The sequence below is a fragment of the Lissotriton vulgaris genome, chromosome 7, assembly GCF_964263255.1.
Source record: "Lissotriton vulgaris chromosome 7, aLisVul1.2, whole genome shotgun sequence".
NCBI classification, from domain to species: Eukaryota; Metazoa; Chordata; class Amphibia; order Caudata; family Salamandridae; genus Lissotriton; species Lissotriton vulgaris.
In genome coordinates, this window is record NC_141695.1 from 1,660,919,747 (window position 1) to 1,660,936,311 (window position 16,565).

Genomic DNA, 16,565 nt, shown 5'->3' on the forward strand with positions numbered 1-16,565 from the left:
GCCATACAGCATGCCTTGAAACTAGTTCTCTGCACCACCGGCAGCCAGTGGATGTCTTTGGTCACCTGAGAGATGTGCCCCTTTTTGGTGTACTATCAGCCAGGTGACCTGATTTTGAATTAATCAATCAATCATAAAATTTGTATAGCGCGCTACTCACCCGTAAGGGTCTCAAGGAGCTGAAGGGGGGGGTCAGGTCGCTACTGCTCGAACAGCTAGGTCTTGAGCTGTTCCCTGAAGGAGAGATGGTCCGGGGTCAGTCGTAGGTGAGTGGGGAGGGAGTTCCATGTCTTGGCTGCCAGGTAGGAGAAGGATCTACCTCCGACGGTGGATTTCCGAAAATGAGGGACGGAGGCGAGGGCGAGGCTGGCGGATCAGAGCTGGCGGGAGGGTGCGTAGAAAGTGAGGCGGCTGTTGAGGTACTTCGGGCCCATGTCGTGGAGAGCCTTGTGTGCGTGGGTGAGGAGTCGTGATCCTCTTGTTGACGAGGAGCCAGTGCAGGTCCCTCAGGTGGGCAGAGGTGTGGCTGCGGTGAGGGATGTCCAGGATGAGTCGTGCTGAGGCGTTCTGAATGCGCTGGAGTCTTTTCTGGAGTTTGGCTGTGGTTCCAGCGTAGAGGGTGTTCCCGTAGTCCAGACGGCTGGTGACGAGGGCCTGGGTGACCCTCTTCCTGGTTTCAGTGGTGATCCACCGGAAGATCTTTCGGAGCATGCGCAGGGTGTTGAAGCAGGATGACGACACGGCATTCACTTGCTTGGTCATCGTAAGGGAGGAGTCCAAGATGAAGCCCAGGTTGCGTGTGTGGTCCGTTGGTTTGGGTGCGATGCCCAGGGCAGAGGGGGATGGTCCTAGGATGAGGACTTCCGTCTTTTCTGAGTTCAGTTTCAGGCAGCTGATCTTCATCCATTCTGCGACGTCTTTCACTCCTTCCTGGAGGTTACCTTTGGCGGTGGCGGGGTCGTTAGTGAGGGAGAGGATTAGCTGGGTGTCGTCGGCGTAAGAGATGATGTTGAGGTTGTGTTGGTGAGCGATGGCTGCGAGAGGGCTCATGTACACGTTGAAGAGGGTGGGGCTGAGAGATTAATCTTCGCGGTACGCCGCAGATGACTTCGGTGGCCGTGGAACGGTACGGGGAGAGGTAGACTCTTTGGGTTCTTCCGGCGAGGAACGAGATGATCCAATCCAGTGCCGCTCCTTGAATTCCGGTGTTGCTGAGACGCTGTGTCAGGGTGCGGTGGCATACGGTGTCAAAGGCTGCTGAGAGGTCCAGGAGGATGAGGGCAGCTGTTTACCCATTGCCGAGCAGGGACCTGATGTTGTCGGTGGCTGCGATGAGGGCGTTCTCGGTGCTGTAGTTTTTTTCGGAATCCGGACTATGAGGGGTCGAGGGATCCGTTGGTCTCGAGGAAGGCGGAAAGTTGTCTGTTGACGATCTTCTCGATGACTTTGGCTGGAAAGGGGAGGAGTGAGATGGGGCGGAAGTTCTTGAGGTCCGTGGTGGGTTTCTTCAGGAGGGCGCTCAGTTCGGCGTGTTTCCAGCTCTCTGGGAAGGTGGCGGAGGCGAAGGAGCTGTTGATGACGGTTCGGAGATGGGGTGCGATGATAGAGTCGGCTTTGTTGAAGATGTGGTGTGGGCATGGGTCGGTAGGGGAGCCGGAGTGGATGGTGTTCATCAGGCGGGTGGTGTCTTCGGTGCTGACAGGGGTCCAGGTGCAGAGGGTGGTGGTGGGGAGTGCTGGCTCGGTGGTTGGGTGCGTGGTCAGTGCGCCGAAGCTGTTGTGTATGTCGGCAACTTTGCGATGGAAGAACGAGGCGAGAGAGTCGCAGAGGTCTTGAGAGGGTGTGATGTCGTTGTTGCAGGCGCTGGGGTTGGAGAGCTCTTTGACTGTTGTGGGTGTTGTTTTCCAGTCATTCTTTGAAGGCTGTCTTCTTGGTGGGGCGGATCAGCTGGTGGTGTTTGCGGGTGGCGTTCTTGAGGGCTGTCATGTGTACTGCTGTTTGGTCGTTGCGCCAGGCTTTTTCCAGGGTGCGGCAGGTTTTCTTGAAGTTTTTGAGGTCGATGGTAAACCACAAGGCTTTCCTGCTGCCGGGTCTGCTGGGAGGCTTCTTCAGTGGTGCAAGTTCGTCGTCGCAGTCGGTGAGCCACTGTGTGAGGTTGCGGGCTGCTTCGTCGTAGTCCGTCGTGTTGGTGGATCGGGTTCTGGCTGAGGGTGGTGGCGAGCTGGTCGGCGGTGATCTTGCTCCAATTTCTGCGGGGAACCTGTTGTGGGTGGTGGTGGGTTGTGGTTCTCTTGAAGTTGAAGAGGACGCAGCTATGGTCTGTTCAGTGTAGTCCGGTGGAGTGGCTGAAGGAGATGTGCTTGCGGGAGGAGAAGACGGGGTCCAGTGTGTGGCCGGCATAGTGGGTGGGGGTGTTCACCAGTTGCTTGAGTCCGAGGTTGACTAGGTTGTCCAGCAGGGCGGTGGTGTTGCAGTCCTTGTTGTTCTCCAGGTGGAAGTTGAGGTCCCCTAAGAGGATGTAGTCTGTGGAGGTGAGGGCGTGCGGACTGACGAAGTCTGCGATGGCTTCTCTGAATTGTGTGCGTGGTCCCGGGGGTATGTAGATGAGGGTGCCTCTGAGGGTGGTCTTGGGGTCGGTGTGTATCTGGAAGTGAAGGTGCTCGGCGGCGGTGAGGGTGTCGTCAGAGTTGGTAGTGATGCGGATGGTATTTCTGTGGACGATGGCGATGCCTCCTCCGGTTTGGTTGGCTCGGTCCCTCCGGGTGATCTTGTAGCCCTCCGAGATGGCTATGGCGATGTCGGGGGCTGAGGAGGCGTTCATACCGGTTTCTATGAGGAAGGCGACATCTGGTGATGTTCTGTCGAGGAGGTTCCAGAGTTCGATGGCATGTCTATGGACGGACTGGGTGTTGAGCAGGATGCACTTGAGGTGGTGGTTGTTGCTGGTGCTTGTCTTGGCTGGTGCGGTGCAGGTTCGGGAGCAGGTGAATTTGCAGGCTTGGCAGGTGAAGGGTCCGTGGTTGCGTTTCGGGGTGGCTCGGTAGCAGGCGGGGTTTCTGCCGGTGTTGAGTCCGTGGAGGGTGGTGGTGTCGTACGACCTTTGGGTGGGCTGGCGTCGTCAGGCCAGGGGTCCTGGCGCTGGGCACGGTCCAGGCATAGACGGGCTTGCCTTTGGCGCGCCTTCGGTGCGCAATCGGCGCGCCCGCTGCACGTTCGCGTGGACTCCGTCATAAATGGCGAAGTGGGAGGGAGGAGCAGCTGGGAGGCGGGAGTGGGGTGGCGAATGGGAGAGGGTACAGAAGAAAAAGGGGGCGGGCCACGGGGGAGCAGCGGCAGGGAGCGGGGAGCGGGGTGGAACAGCGGGAAAAAGGCGGCAGAAAGGCACGAATACAATAATCAGGGGCACAACAGTGAAAAGCAAAGCAAGTACTGGTACAAAAAACAAAGGAAAACCAGGGAAAAAAGGAAACTCAACCGCAGGGGCAGCGGCTAACAGGCGGTGGCAGCAAGGGGGACCGGGCGCACTCAAGAGGAGCCAAGCAGCGGGTGGAGCGACCGGCTCTGATGAGGTCAGGTCAGGTCACAGCTCCTCGACGCGCGGCCACAACCTTAAGTGTCCAGTGGGAGGGAGGAGCAGCTGGGAGGCGGGGTGGCGAATGGGAGAGGGTACAGAAGAAAAAGGGGGCGGGCCGCGGGGGAGCAGCGGCAGGGAGCGGAGTGGAACAGTGGGAAAAAGGCAGCAGAAAGGCACGAATACAATAATCAGGGGCACAACAGTGAAAAGCAAAGCAAGTACTGGTACAAAAATCAAGGGAAAACCAGGGAAAAAAGGAAACTCAACCGCAGGGGCAGCGGCGAACAGTCGGTGGCAGCAATGGGGACCGGGCGCACTCAGGAGGAGCCACGCAGGTGGGTGATGAGGTCAGGTCAGGTTAACTGAATCCTATGCAAAAGACATTTCGGGAGATCCAGATAGAGAGAGTTAGCATAGTCAATTCAAGACATAACGAAATGTATGATTACTTGGGCCAGAGCCTCCCTCGTAAGAAATTTCCTTATCTTTGTTATGCGTCGCAGCTGGTAAAAGCATGCTAAGGTCACTGCACTGACCTGTTGTTTGAGTAAGAGATCCTCAACAATAATGACCCCTAGGCTTTTTACTGTCATTTTGGGAGTTGGAGGGGAACTGAGGTTCCGTGACGATTTGAACCCGTGTTTTCAATATTGTCGGAAATACATAATATTGGTATCAGCGAACCGCAAATGATCGCAAATGATCCATTTAGTTTTCGCTATCCTACGAGCAAGAGTACTCCTGTAACCAACACATTTCTGATCTACCCATGGCATCCATCTTAGATCATGGCAGCCATTTTGTGTTTCTTGCCCTCACATACGCAATAACCTCTGATCACTTCATTTCGATTAAGAACACGTAGCCTTAGCCGGAGATTCACCTCTCTAGTGACACGTGCACCTTAGACCAGAACACGCTGTAGCTGCATGACTCAACAAAGGCTGCCTCCTCTGCCCGAGGCCAGCCCTGCTGAACTGGTTCTGTTGTCCGTTGGCCTGATCATGATTAGGCGGCCGAAGCTGGTAGCCTTGCCCATTTACAGCCCACAAACATCTCTTATCCTGCTTTTCTATCTTCTGCACCTGGCTCTGCTCCTTTCCTTCTGGGCCTTTATTAGGGGGAGGTAACGAAATTTACGATGAGGCGGTCCGGGTCCTGAATAAAAAGTTGACATGAGATTATGATGGAAAAGTGGGAACCTCTCATTCGTAATGTTGTGTCATCAGATATTGTCGACGATTCCTGTGCAACGCCAAATATTTATTGTTTAGGACACAAAGGTTTGGGAATGTACTAACATGTGAAGAATTTGCCCGAAGCCCAATTTTCAGTATATAAGGAGCAACCCTCTTTGTACAAATTGAACAGGCTCCTAGATACTGCCCATGCGTAGTTTCTGTGACTTCTGTGTCCCTGCAGTAATAAACCTTTGGTCTTTGACGCCACCATCGAGAAGCCCGTGTTTCTGTTTATTCTTGCACCAAGACAGTTGGAACTCCGGGGTCTTCGGGTGTTGTTCCCTGACACCTCTGGACGGAACCAAAAAGTCCAGAACTCCAATTGGTGCCCAACGTGGGGCGACGTCATTCGGTACCGGTCCAAAAGCCTGAAGAGTTCGAGAAGCTTCGTGTGAAGATTCCTGAGGGAGGCGCCCCACTTCATCGATCCCGGCATATCGCAAAAGTGGCCCGAAGTTCTCTTCCACGAGGGTTCCCGTTCAGGACGGCTGCAGTGGGCCGTTGCCTTGACCGTCGCCCTGTCTTGGACCCGAGGTGCAGTCTTTAGTACGGCGAAACGTGACGGGTTTCTCCTTGGTGACGTCTTCAGTGCCTCAGTTAAGTATTTAGTGGTTGCTAGTTGGTTACTTCGTGAGGGTTGTTAAAATCCTTTTTGGTTCTTGGTTTGGTTTGGTTTCGTAAGATTATCACTGGTTGTTCTGGTTACGATAATCTATTTGGTTTAGTTTGGGTATCGATACATCAGTTCGCTTTTGGTAGGCCTAAGTTCTTGGTTCAGGTGCACATATCTGTTTCTTGTTTTGTTTGTTCTGTGTTCCGGATTGCAAAATGGTAAGTCGAAGAAATTGTATGTTGTCTTGTTTTGGTTGCAACAGTGATTCACGATTGGAGGACTCATGTCTGGTTCCTCCGATTGGGACTCCCTTATATGATCTGTACTGTAAGCATGGTGTGGGTCCTATATCTTATAATGAGGTATGGGTCCGCTATACGGAAAAGGACGGTGCATGGTAGTTTTGAACCCGAAATCCTTGATAATTTAGAAGCGAAATTGTTTAGGAAGAAAGCCCGGCCGGCAATGTTTGATTCTTTCCGTTACTGGCGAAAAGAATCTAAACAGAGAGAAATTAAAAGGTTAAAGAAAGAACAGAAAGAGCAAGAAGAATTGACTCTAGAACAAGCGGCTAAGCAGCTGCAAGTCAACGAGTCTGAGAAGGCCATAGAGGTGGCCATTAGAGAGCATAATTTAGCGATTGACAAGTGCTATCCTGCCTTGCCATCGAAAACAACTAAGATACTGGAGGACCCCGAAAACGATCCTCTGTTGTCTCATCTGTTAAGGTCACCTCCACCGTATGCACAAGGTGCTGCGGCTCCACCTGTACCAAATGTTCAATTGCCGGTTGCTGGACAACCTGGTATTCCTGCTCCTGCCCCTCAGAATCAAGCTCCTGTACCTCCTGTGGTCAATGTGTACGTTCCCACAGCACCTCCTCTTCCTGGGTTGCCGACTTCTCTACCTATACCTGTATCGCTTACACCTACTGTTCCACAAGCTATTTTCCTTGATACTCCGACTGTCCCGCTATCTGTTCCAACTGCTACTGTGTTCTCTGCATCTGCCAGTATGTTGACTCCGCTTTCTGTTCGTCGAAGAATCACTGATTCTGTCTCTAGCATTCTATCTCCTTTCTATAAAACTTTAATTAAGACTCCTACTTCTGACTCTGTACAAAGACGTAGTCAGCTTCCGAGTACTGAGGAACGGGGAATATTAGATTCCACGGCTCTCAGATGGATTTCGAAGAGTAGGAGATATAGCACGAGAGATGTACTAGATACATTTATGCAGTGGAATGAACCAACGCAACGATATGTTTTTGATGAGATGTGCTCTCTTTTACGTGAAGAATTAGAAGAGGATGACTCTGAATCGAATTTAGAAGACTTAATTAAGGTTCAGAAAGAGTTTGCTGCAGGAATGATAGTAGGTCAAAATGTAAAAGAAGCGATGGAACTGATTTTAAGTTATAGAAATGATCCATCACTTCGTTCACCGAGAGACTAAGAGAAAGGTAGTACGAAACAGACTCGCCAATATCCAATGAGGGAGGTTCCTCCAATTTGGCGCGAAGCTGTGCAAGCTGATGCCATTAATGGTATTGCAGCCGCTCCGGCCCAATTCCAAAGAGTGTGGATACACATTCCGTGGAAGCGAGCCGAAGTGTTAGCAGTGAAACAGGCTTTGCCAGATCCGCGTAAGAATCCTGCTGGGTACTATAAGGAACTAGCGCAAACAGTTGAGGCTTGTGTAATGAACCTAGCGGACATCGATATGTTATTTGGGAATGTAGTTCCGCAACCAATTTGGGCCAAGATTCGTAAAGAGAATCACCCAGTTGCCCTAGGTGGTGATTGGGCAGCTATCATTGCAGCGGATGGTCAGCAAATAGGTGGTTCCAAACCCGAACCCCTAATTGCTAATCTTCCAGGTAGGATAATCGACTTAATGAAGACTCTGATGCCCGCATTGCGCGTTAACTGGGACAAGTTGTCCGCATGCAGGCAGAAGAAAGACGAAAGTGTCTCCGACTTTTTCACAAGGTTCGAAGAGACTTTTGTAGATCATAGTGGTCAGGATATGAGCACAGAAGGAGGACAGAGACTGTTTGTCGATAAATTCGTACATAATTTGTTACCTGAGCTATGCAACAAATTAAAAGATTCCGAGAGTGCGTGGGCTGTCTCTACAACTGCGCAAATACTTGCAACTGCACAGTATTATGAAAATAGGGATAAAGAGGAGAAAGAGAAATCAGATAAGAAAACGAAAGACTTAAAGACTAAAGTTCTCTTGCAACAGGCGTATCCGCCTCGTATGAATCAGACTAATACGCAGCAAGGGTCATATCAAAGGACAGATTATAGTTCACCGAGACCTCAATATCAATGGAACCAGTGTGCGTACTGTAAGAAAGAAGGTCATTATAAAAATGAGTGTCCAGTCTTAGCGCAAAATAACGCAGCAGCAGCTCAGAGAGGTCGTGGTGGTTTTGTGCAGAATTCTAGAGGTCGAGGACGAGGTGCTATGCCTCCACAGACGAATGATCGCCCTTCCAATCACTTTGATCAACGAAATGGACAGTCTGCCCAGCAAAATAGATCTCAACAATATCTTGTTGAAGACTATTGTGAAGTGGATGAGGGATTTCAGCAAAATGGGTACTAGGACAGCCAAGTACAGAGAGAGGGAGTAGTATCAGTACCAGTGGATCAGAGTGGGCCTTATGTCGCAGTAGCAACATCAGGTGTAGTCGAACCGTTTCTGTTGGATACTGGTGCAGCAAAAAGTTCTATCATTCATGCGAAACTCCCTGGCGCACCTTTATCCGGCTCAACAAATGTTTCTGTAGGTTTTTCAGGCGCCCCTGTTTACAACCCCATATCTGGTCCCTTATCTATTTCTGTTGGACCATGTCAATTGAAAGCACCCCTGATTTTGACGACAGGTTGTAATGAAAATCTGCTTGGTTTAGACTTGTTAAAACGCCTATATGCGACATTGTACTGTTCTCCGGAAGGAGTACAGCTTACATTGGGCAAAAGAATCACCTCTCCGATGTACTTGTCAATGGATGCACTCCCGCCAGAGCTGCGTTCGCTCCCTGATACTCTTTGGGCGACTGGTCCTAATGATGTAGGCCTTTTGGAAATACCACCATATGTAGTCACTTTGAAAGCAAATGTAAAATTTCCACGAATTCCTCAATACAAAATATCTAGTGAAGGTGAACGTGCACTCTTATTGATTGTTCAAGATTTGATTAAAAAAGGTGTGGTTGAAGAAACTAGAGGAAATGTCTGTAACAGTCCTGTATTACCAATTTTGAAACAAACTGATCCTACAAAGCCTCCAGTGTATAGGTTTGTCATTGACCTCAGAGAAGTTAATAAGATTGTGGTCCCGCAGTTTCCTGTAGTTCCAGACATTACTGCCTTGTTAACATTGATTCCTGCTACAGCCACGTGGTTTTCAGTCATCGACTTGAAGAATGCCTTTTTCAGCATTCCGATAGCCGAAGAAAGCAGAGATATTTTCGGCTTCTGTCTAGGAGGTCGAAGCTTCAGGTTTAAACGCGCTCCACAAGGCTATTGTGAGAGCCCATCCATTTACAGTCAGGCATTAAAAAGTCAGTTAGATTCTTTTGTACTTCATCAAGGTTCTGCTCTAGTGCAGTATGTAGACGATCTTCTAGTGGCTGCCGATGACAAGGAAACTTGCAAAGCAGCTACGATTTCGTTATTGCATCATTTGTCCAATTTGAATCACAAGGTATCACCTTCGAAAATGCAATACTGCTGCCAAGAAGTGACCTACCTAGGTCATCTCTTGTCAAAGGAGGGAAGGAAGTTGACCCCAGAGAGAATAAAAGCAATTACGCAGATGAATGTTCCTCGCACACAGAGAGAAGTACGTGCCTTTTTAGGTATTACCTCTTACTGTAGGCAGTGGATCCCAAATCTTTCTCTTTTAGCAAAACCATTGGTAGCTTTGACTGGGAAAAATGTTCTGAGTCCGGTGCCATGGTCTGATGAATGTCAAGAGAGTTTTTCTGAGTTACGAAAAGCATTGTGTTCAGCTCCTGTATTGGGTACACCTGATTACAGCAAGCCATTCACGCTCTATGTTCACGAGAGAGAAGGTTGCGCGTTGAGTGTTCTGACACAGAAATTTGGTGATAAACAACGCCCGTGTGCGTATTTTTCATCAACATTAGATCCGGTAGCCAGAGCGTTACCTAGTTGTTTGAGAGCTACAGCGGCAGCTGCGGCTTCCATTCAACAATCTGCTGGTTTGGTGATGAACAACATGCTAGTGGTCATGGTTCCTCATGCAGTGGATACACTCATGAACCGAACCAAGACACAACACCTTACCAGTGCGAGATTATCTGGCTACGAGCTGACACTGCTAGCAAGTCATATTCAAATTAAAAGATGCAATGTATTGAATCCAGCAACATTGTTACCAACTAATCAAGAGTCGAGTGATTCCGAGCCCCATGATTGCTGTTTTAGTACCGAGGAAGAAACAAAAGGACGAATTGATTTAAAAGACACTCCGTTGTCAGATCCAGATGGCACGTTGTATGTTGATGGGTCATGCTTTAAATTGGAGAATGGTGATGTGACTGCTGCCTATGCGGTAACGACTTTGAGAACGATTGTGGAGACTGCAAGAGTGAGTCAGAATTCTGCCCAAGCTGCAGAATTAATAGCTCTAACAAGAGCGTGTGTTTTAGCTAAGGGAAAGAGAGTGAATGTGTTTACAGATAGTCAGTACGCGTTTGGCGTGGCCCATAGTTTTGGCCGTTTGTGGAAAGAAAGAGGTTTCATTACGTCCCATGGGACTAAGATTCAACATGGTCAGCTAGTTAACGACTTGTTGGAATCTCTAACCTTGCCGACTGAAGTTGCGATTGTGAAATGCAGTGCTCATAAAGCAATCACGGATGATGTTGGTCGTGGGAATGCTTTTGCTGATGAGACCGCTAAACAAACAGCGAGAGATATGATGAGTAGAATGTATGTTGCTACGTCTGCAAGATGGATTTCCGAGTCTGGAATGTGTGAGGATACAGTGGAAAGTGTGAAAGAGATTCAGAAAGAGGCAACTGAGGAGGAAAAACGTGCATGGAAAGAAAGTACGGGCAAGTTGGATTCGAGTGGATGTTGGATTGATTTGTCGGAACAACAGCGTTGGATGTTGCCTGATGCGTATGTGCTTGCAGTGGTGACAATGGCGCATGGAGTAGCGCATATAAGTTCTAAAGGAATCTGTAAGATGTTGGCTCCAGTCTGGAAGAATGATGGGATCAGTAAATGTGCAGAGAGAGTGGTGAAAAATTGTATGGTATGCCTGATGCATAATCCTGGCAAGGGAACCCCAACTCCTGCTGGTCACTTCGCTCCTCCTTCCTGCCCCTTTGAAGTGATCCAGCTAGATTTCATACACATGGATCGGTGTAATAATTTAAAATACGTCCTGGTGGTAGTCTGTGCATTTTCCAGATGGATCGAAGCATATCCACTAAAGGACAATACTGCCCTATCAACTGCCAAAATTCTTCTCAAAGAATATTTCCCTAGGTATGGAATGCCACGGATTGTATGGTCAGATAACGGAAGTGAGTTTATAGGGAAAGTTATGCAGAGTGTGTGTGCCGGTTTAGGCATTAGACAGAAATTTCACAGTGCAAACCATCCCCAGTCTGCTGGTTTAGTTGAGGGTTACAATGGCACCCTCAAACTAAAACTAGCTAAAATACAGGCATCCACGGGTTTATCCTGGCCAGACGCACTACCCTTGGCTTTGTTATCAACGAGAGCAACTGTACATTCTAGAGTAGGGCTTAGTCCTTACGAAATTGTTTTTGGCCGTCCGGCAAATGTGTGGGGAGTGCCTAGGCCAAAGGAGTTTTGTTCTCTAGAATATCCTATGTTGATCGATTACCTTTACGACTTGACTGCTAAATTGAGTCTTATTCACCAACAGGTTTTCGATGCATTGCCAAAACCTCCGGAGAGTCCAGGGCATCAGCTGAAACCCGGCGACCACGTTGTGGTCAGAAACTTCGCGAGGACAAAGAACCTTCAACCCAAGTTTGTCGGACCTTTCCAGGTGCTACTTGCAACGAGAACTGCCGTTCGTGTGGCTGGACGTAAGCATTGGATACACGCAACTCATGTAAAACGTGTACCTTTGCCACTTCCGAACGACGACTGGGTGAAGAAGGGAATTGGTGCCTCTGAATGCGAGCAAACGCCCAAGTTTATCCCTTTCAGCGATGCCGAATTGGTAACTGACACTCTGAACTCTGACTCTCCTCCTGAAAAGACTCCTTTGAACTCTGAACATTTGTCCTCTGCATCAGAAAAAACTCTGTCATCTGCGAACCTGAACACTGCAACAGCTACTAGTGATACGTTATTTGCCGATCAAACAGTTCCTGCAAAACAAAGATACAACTTACGACCTCGTAATATGGACAAATAAAGCAGGCAACTGCCTATTGTGATATTTTGAAATTTTTAATTTTTGCCTTCAGCCAGGAAGTTTGCTATTGTTTTATTGTTTTTAAAATTGCCTTGCCGTCTGGGTAGCCGTAGGGTCGTGGCTGTGTGCCTAGTTGAATCTGCGGGGGTCAGACACAAGGTCGATCTTTCTGTTGGTTCTGGGAACTCCCAGGGCTGATAGAGGCATTTTCATCTACGTACACATCATCAGTGGTCGCAAGCGGATTGTAGAAGATGGAGCTTCCTGCGCTGCAACGAGAAAATGTGATTTATGTTCGCAGAAACAGACTTTACAAAATCCTTCACAGCAAATGCTTTTTGATACAATGTGCCATTACATTTTTGGTTGTTTTGATAACGTTGGTGGGTGGAATCGTCTTTGGTATGAGTTTGATTTTTGTACCAGTAACTACAATACCTCCCCTTGATCCTGCTACTTCTACTGTTTCTTCCATACACTCTTTTCACTCGTTTCCTGAACATGAGCAAGCTCGACGCTCAGAATTCATCAATAACACTTTTGTACAGCTCCTGCACCAACACCAACTAGTAGTTAACACTACAGACTGCTGGGTGTGTGGCTTGATACCCCACACTATGGATAAAGGCATTCCCTATCTGGTTTTGCCTTTTAGCTATAATGGATCATTTCAGGCCCTTCAAACCATCTTTGCTTATGCCCTTGAAACCTATCCTCCACGTCCACCACGTTCCACCAAATATAACTCTGCCAACAAAGCTTTAGTCCAGGGAATTATTGACATGATCAAGGACGTCAATAATACTCCATCTTACCCTAGAGACGAATTACGAGTATATTTGAGTTGGAATTCTTCAGAGTATCGCCTTAGTTTGGGAGAAAGCAAGCGTAAAAGCTCAACTCCAATCTGGGTCGTACCTCACCGAGGTCAAGTCTGTTTGCAAGGTAATGGGAGGAATCCGAGAGCTCAGCTAGGGAGGAGTGAGTGCGTAGAGACTTACGTGTTTCCGTCTAACTCTTCCCCTGCTTTTCTTACTGCTAGGGGTACCTACTTCATCTGTCGAGACAGGGCGTATACATGGTTACCTGCTGACTTTTCAGGATCATGTTATATCGCTCGATTATTGCCTCCAACATACACTGCTTCTTCTGACTACCACAAGACCAGAGTAGCAAGAGGTGTCTTCAGCAAGGAAGATACCGCTGGTCAGGAAGCTGGAGACTTCTTCAAAGGATTCCTTCCGTTCTGGGGGCCTATGGCCAATAGTAGAAACATACGTCAGCTAACACGGGTAGTTGAATCTACTATTACCGAAACTGCTGGTGCCCTTAGCAATTTGACAGCTGAGCTTCAGGCGGATAGACTCATGACGTTGCAGAACCGTATGGTTCTAGACGTAATACTTGCAGATCGAGGTGGGGTATGCAGAATGATCCAATCGAGCTGCTGTGTCTTTATTCCCAATAATGCTCCAACAGTCTATGAGGCGATCTCTAAGCTACACAAGATTTCCGACTCTATACACGTAGACAAGGGAAACTGGTCCTTCATGGAGTGGTTTTGGACTCTGATATCAGCGTGGGGATGGAAGGTTCTGATGGTTATTGGTGTCATCTTAGTATTCCTATTCTCATGCTGCCTGATTATCCAGTGTGGTCCAGCTCTGTGTAGTCTTTGTGCTGCAACCTGTTTTAGAAAACCACCTGCGTTTGGAGAAAAGGCGCGAGAAAGGATGATGATACAACAACATGTCACTGACCTGATGAGCATAGAATTAGACTCCGACATAGACTGAGTAATTGCCTATGTAAGGGCAAAAGGAGGGTCTGAGGTTCCGTGACGATTTGAACCCGTGTTTTCAATATTGTCGGAAATACATAATATTGGTATCAGCGAACCGCAAATGATCCATTTAGCCTATCCTGGTGTTTTCGCTATCCTACGAGCAAGAGTACTCCTGTAACCAACACATTTCTGATCTACCCATGGCATCCATCTTAGATCATGGCAGCCATTTTGTGTTTCTTGCCCTCACATACGCAATAACCTCTGATCACTTCATTTCGATTAAGGACACGTAGCCTTAGCCGGAGATTCACCTCTCTAGTGACACGTGCACCTTAGACCAGAACACGCTGTAGCTGCATGACTCAACAAAGGCTGCCTCCTCTGCCCGAGGCCAGCCCTGCTGAACTGGTTCTCGTGTCCGTTGGCCTGATCATGATTAGGCGGCCGAAGCTGGTAGCCTTGCCCATTTACAGCCCACAAACATCTCTTATCCTGCTTTTCTATCTTCTGCACCTGGCTCTGCTCCTTTCCTTCTGGGCCTTTATTAGGGGGAGGTAACGAAATTTACGATGAGGCGGTCCGGGTCCTGAATGAAAAGTTGACATGAGATTATGATGGAAAAGTGGGAACCTCTCATTCGTAATGTTGTGTCATCAGATATTGTCGACGATTCCTGTGCAACGCCAAATATTTATTGTTTAGGACACAAAGGTTTGGGAATGTACTAACATGTGAAGAATTTGCCCGAAGCCCAATTTTCAGTATATAAGGAGCAACCCTCTTTGTACAAATTGAACAGGCTCCTAGATACTGCCCATGCGTAGTTTCTGTGACTTCTGTGTCCCTGCAGTAATAAACCTTTGGTCTTTGACGCCACCATCGAGAAGCCCGTGTTTCTGTTTATTCTTGCACCAAGACAGGTGGAACTCCGGGGTCTTCGGGTGTTGTTCCCTGACACCTCTGGACGGAACCAAAAAGTCCAGAACTCCAGAACCCATCTCACTGGGCCTCAGGGTGGGGTTCCAACGAACCCCCTTATTCTTAGTAAGAGTTGCCTTGGATTTTTCAGAGTTAAGTTTCAAATGATTGCTGTTCCTATCCCGGATAAACAGCATAGTGTTTTGAAAATGTTGCCTGGCCGTATCGCTATCGTTGACCGCAAACAACATTTGCATATTATCGGCGTAGTTGAAAATGTTTACTTACATCTTTTTAGAAGAATTGACCGAAGGTCAACTATAGATATTACAAAGATAAGGGGACAGAGAGGAACCCTATGGCACCCCACAGGTCAATTGGAAGTCAGCAGAAGTGAAAGGTGGTAGCCTTACCGATTGGGATCTACCCTTCAAAGGGAACCTCAACCACTGGAAATGAATGTATGGGGCCTTCGTAATGCCACCTGACTTACCATTGGCTTGACAGCTGACACAGGAGTGACAAAGCTCCCTGGTGTCCTCAGACATGTGGGGCCAGTGAAAATGAGGGACAAGTCTGCCCAAGATGTCAGGCAAGGGGAATCTCATGTGCTATGGAAAGAAAAACACCTCTGAACGTCCGAGGCATTACCAACTTTGTTGTAAATTGGTAAAAATGAGTTAGCGTTAGCAGAAGCCATCTTGCATTTAGAAGTTATCTTATCCGCTTTTTAGAAGCCATTTTAGTTTCTGGAGGCCATCTTGTCTACCATGTGCTGCCATGTGCTCACTATGTGCTTTGTCCTACTTTCCTTTTAGCTGCGCCTGAAGTCTGCCTAGTAACAGGATACATTTAGCCTCCTCCACTTTCACGCATGCTCAGAAATGCCTGGTAGAGTCTGCATCTGTTACTGATTAGTTTTACATAGGAATGTGTTCACTACGTTCTGAAACTGTTAGCTCCTCCCACTTAGTTGAACAAAGAGAATGTGTATGTCCATTTTAGGTATTCTTTGCGTGCTCACAGGAGCCAGGACTGCCCCTTTCATTTATGCTTACTGTGTAAGTCTGAAATGTATATAAGGCGCCAGCCTTCTGAATTCCTCAGACTGCCTCATTCATTTGCCATGGCTTTTGGGCGACGCAGCCTCACCTCATATGAGTGTAATAAACTGTCCTTTGATATTTCAGAGTTCTGTGTCAGTCTTTTACTGCTTTATGGACTACGTATCAGTGACACCCCTGAGAGGCAGGATTTTTGAATTATAACAGTTGGCGACCACAAAGGGACTCATCAGAGAGGTGAATAGCTGAAGGAGTGATCACCTTGTCGGGAGACAGAAAACTACTGAGCAGCATGGGACTGGTTTCTGCAAAGAAGGTATGCTGTGCACGGCGCTTCTGGTGATTCCTTGTGTCTGCACCTCGGTGTGTTTCTGTCCTTCCTGATCTTTGATCCTCCCCACGATGTCACCCCTGACTGAGAACACTTTTGGCGTGAGTATTAAAATGTAACATAAAAAGATAGACTGTTAGATCATTTAGAACTTGGCAGTTAGGATTTGGACAGCTTATGTTTGGTAAAAGTAATTTTGTGGCGCCTGTTCTAGGTTTTGGATGCCTTGGTATGGTAAGGTAGTCTTAGGAACGCTTACTGTGGCATATTTGCATTTGAGATAGACTTGTCTATGATTTGATATGATATGTATGTGTTGCAACCCATATAGGCAGGTCATGCGAGGATATTTCCTCAAACTTTTGATAGTAGTGTATATGTTGCACTATTTTGGCATGCCTGTTGTTGTCTTTGGTTAAGCTCACATGTTAAAATGTGTTGCTTTTGTGAACGGTACCATAATGTGATGTGAAGTAAATGAGCCGGCTTCCCTTAGAAGGGATACTTAAATAGGTTTAGGTGTAAAAAAACATATTTCTTCCTTGGTGATTTTGTATCCCCAGGGAATTAAAATATGGACATAATACATAT

The 16,565-nt window shown here is 47.9% G+C and overlaps 1 protein-coding gene across 1 annotated transcript in view; it reads right to left on the reverse strand.

Annotated features, from left to right (window-relative positions):
• Positions 1 to 16,565, reverse strand: part of SYCP2 (synaptonemal complex protein 2) — a 3,993,018-nt gene that overhangs the window by 2,580,932 nt on the left and 1,395,521 nt on the right. The window lies entirely within an intron of this gene.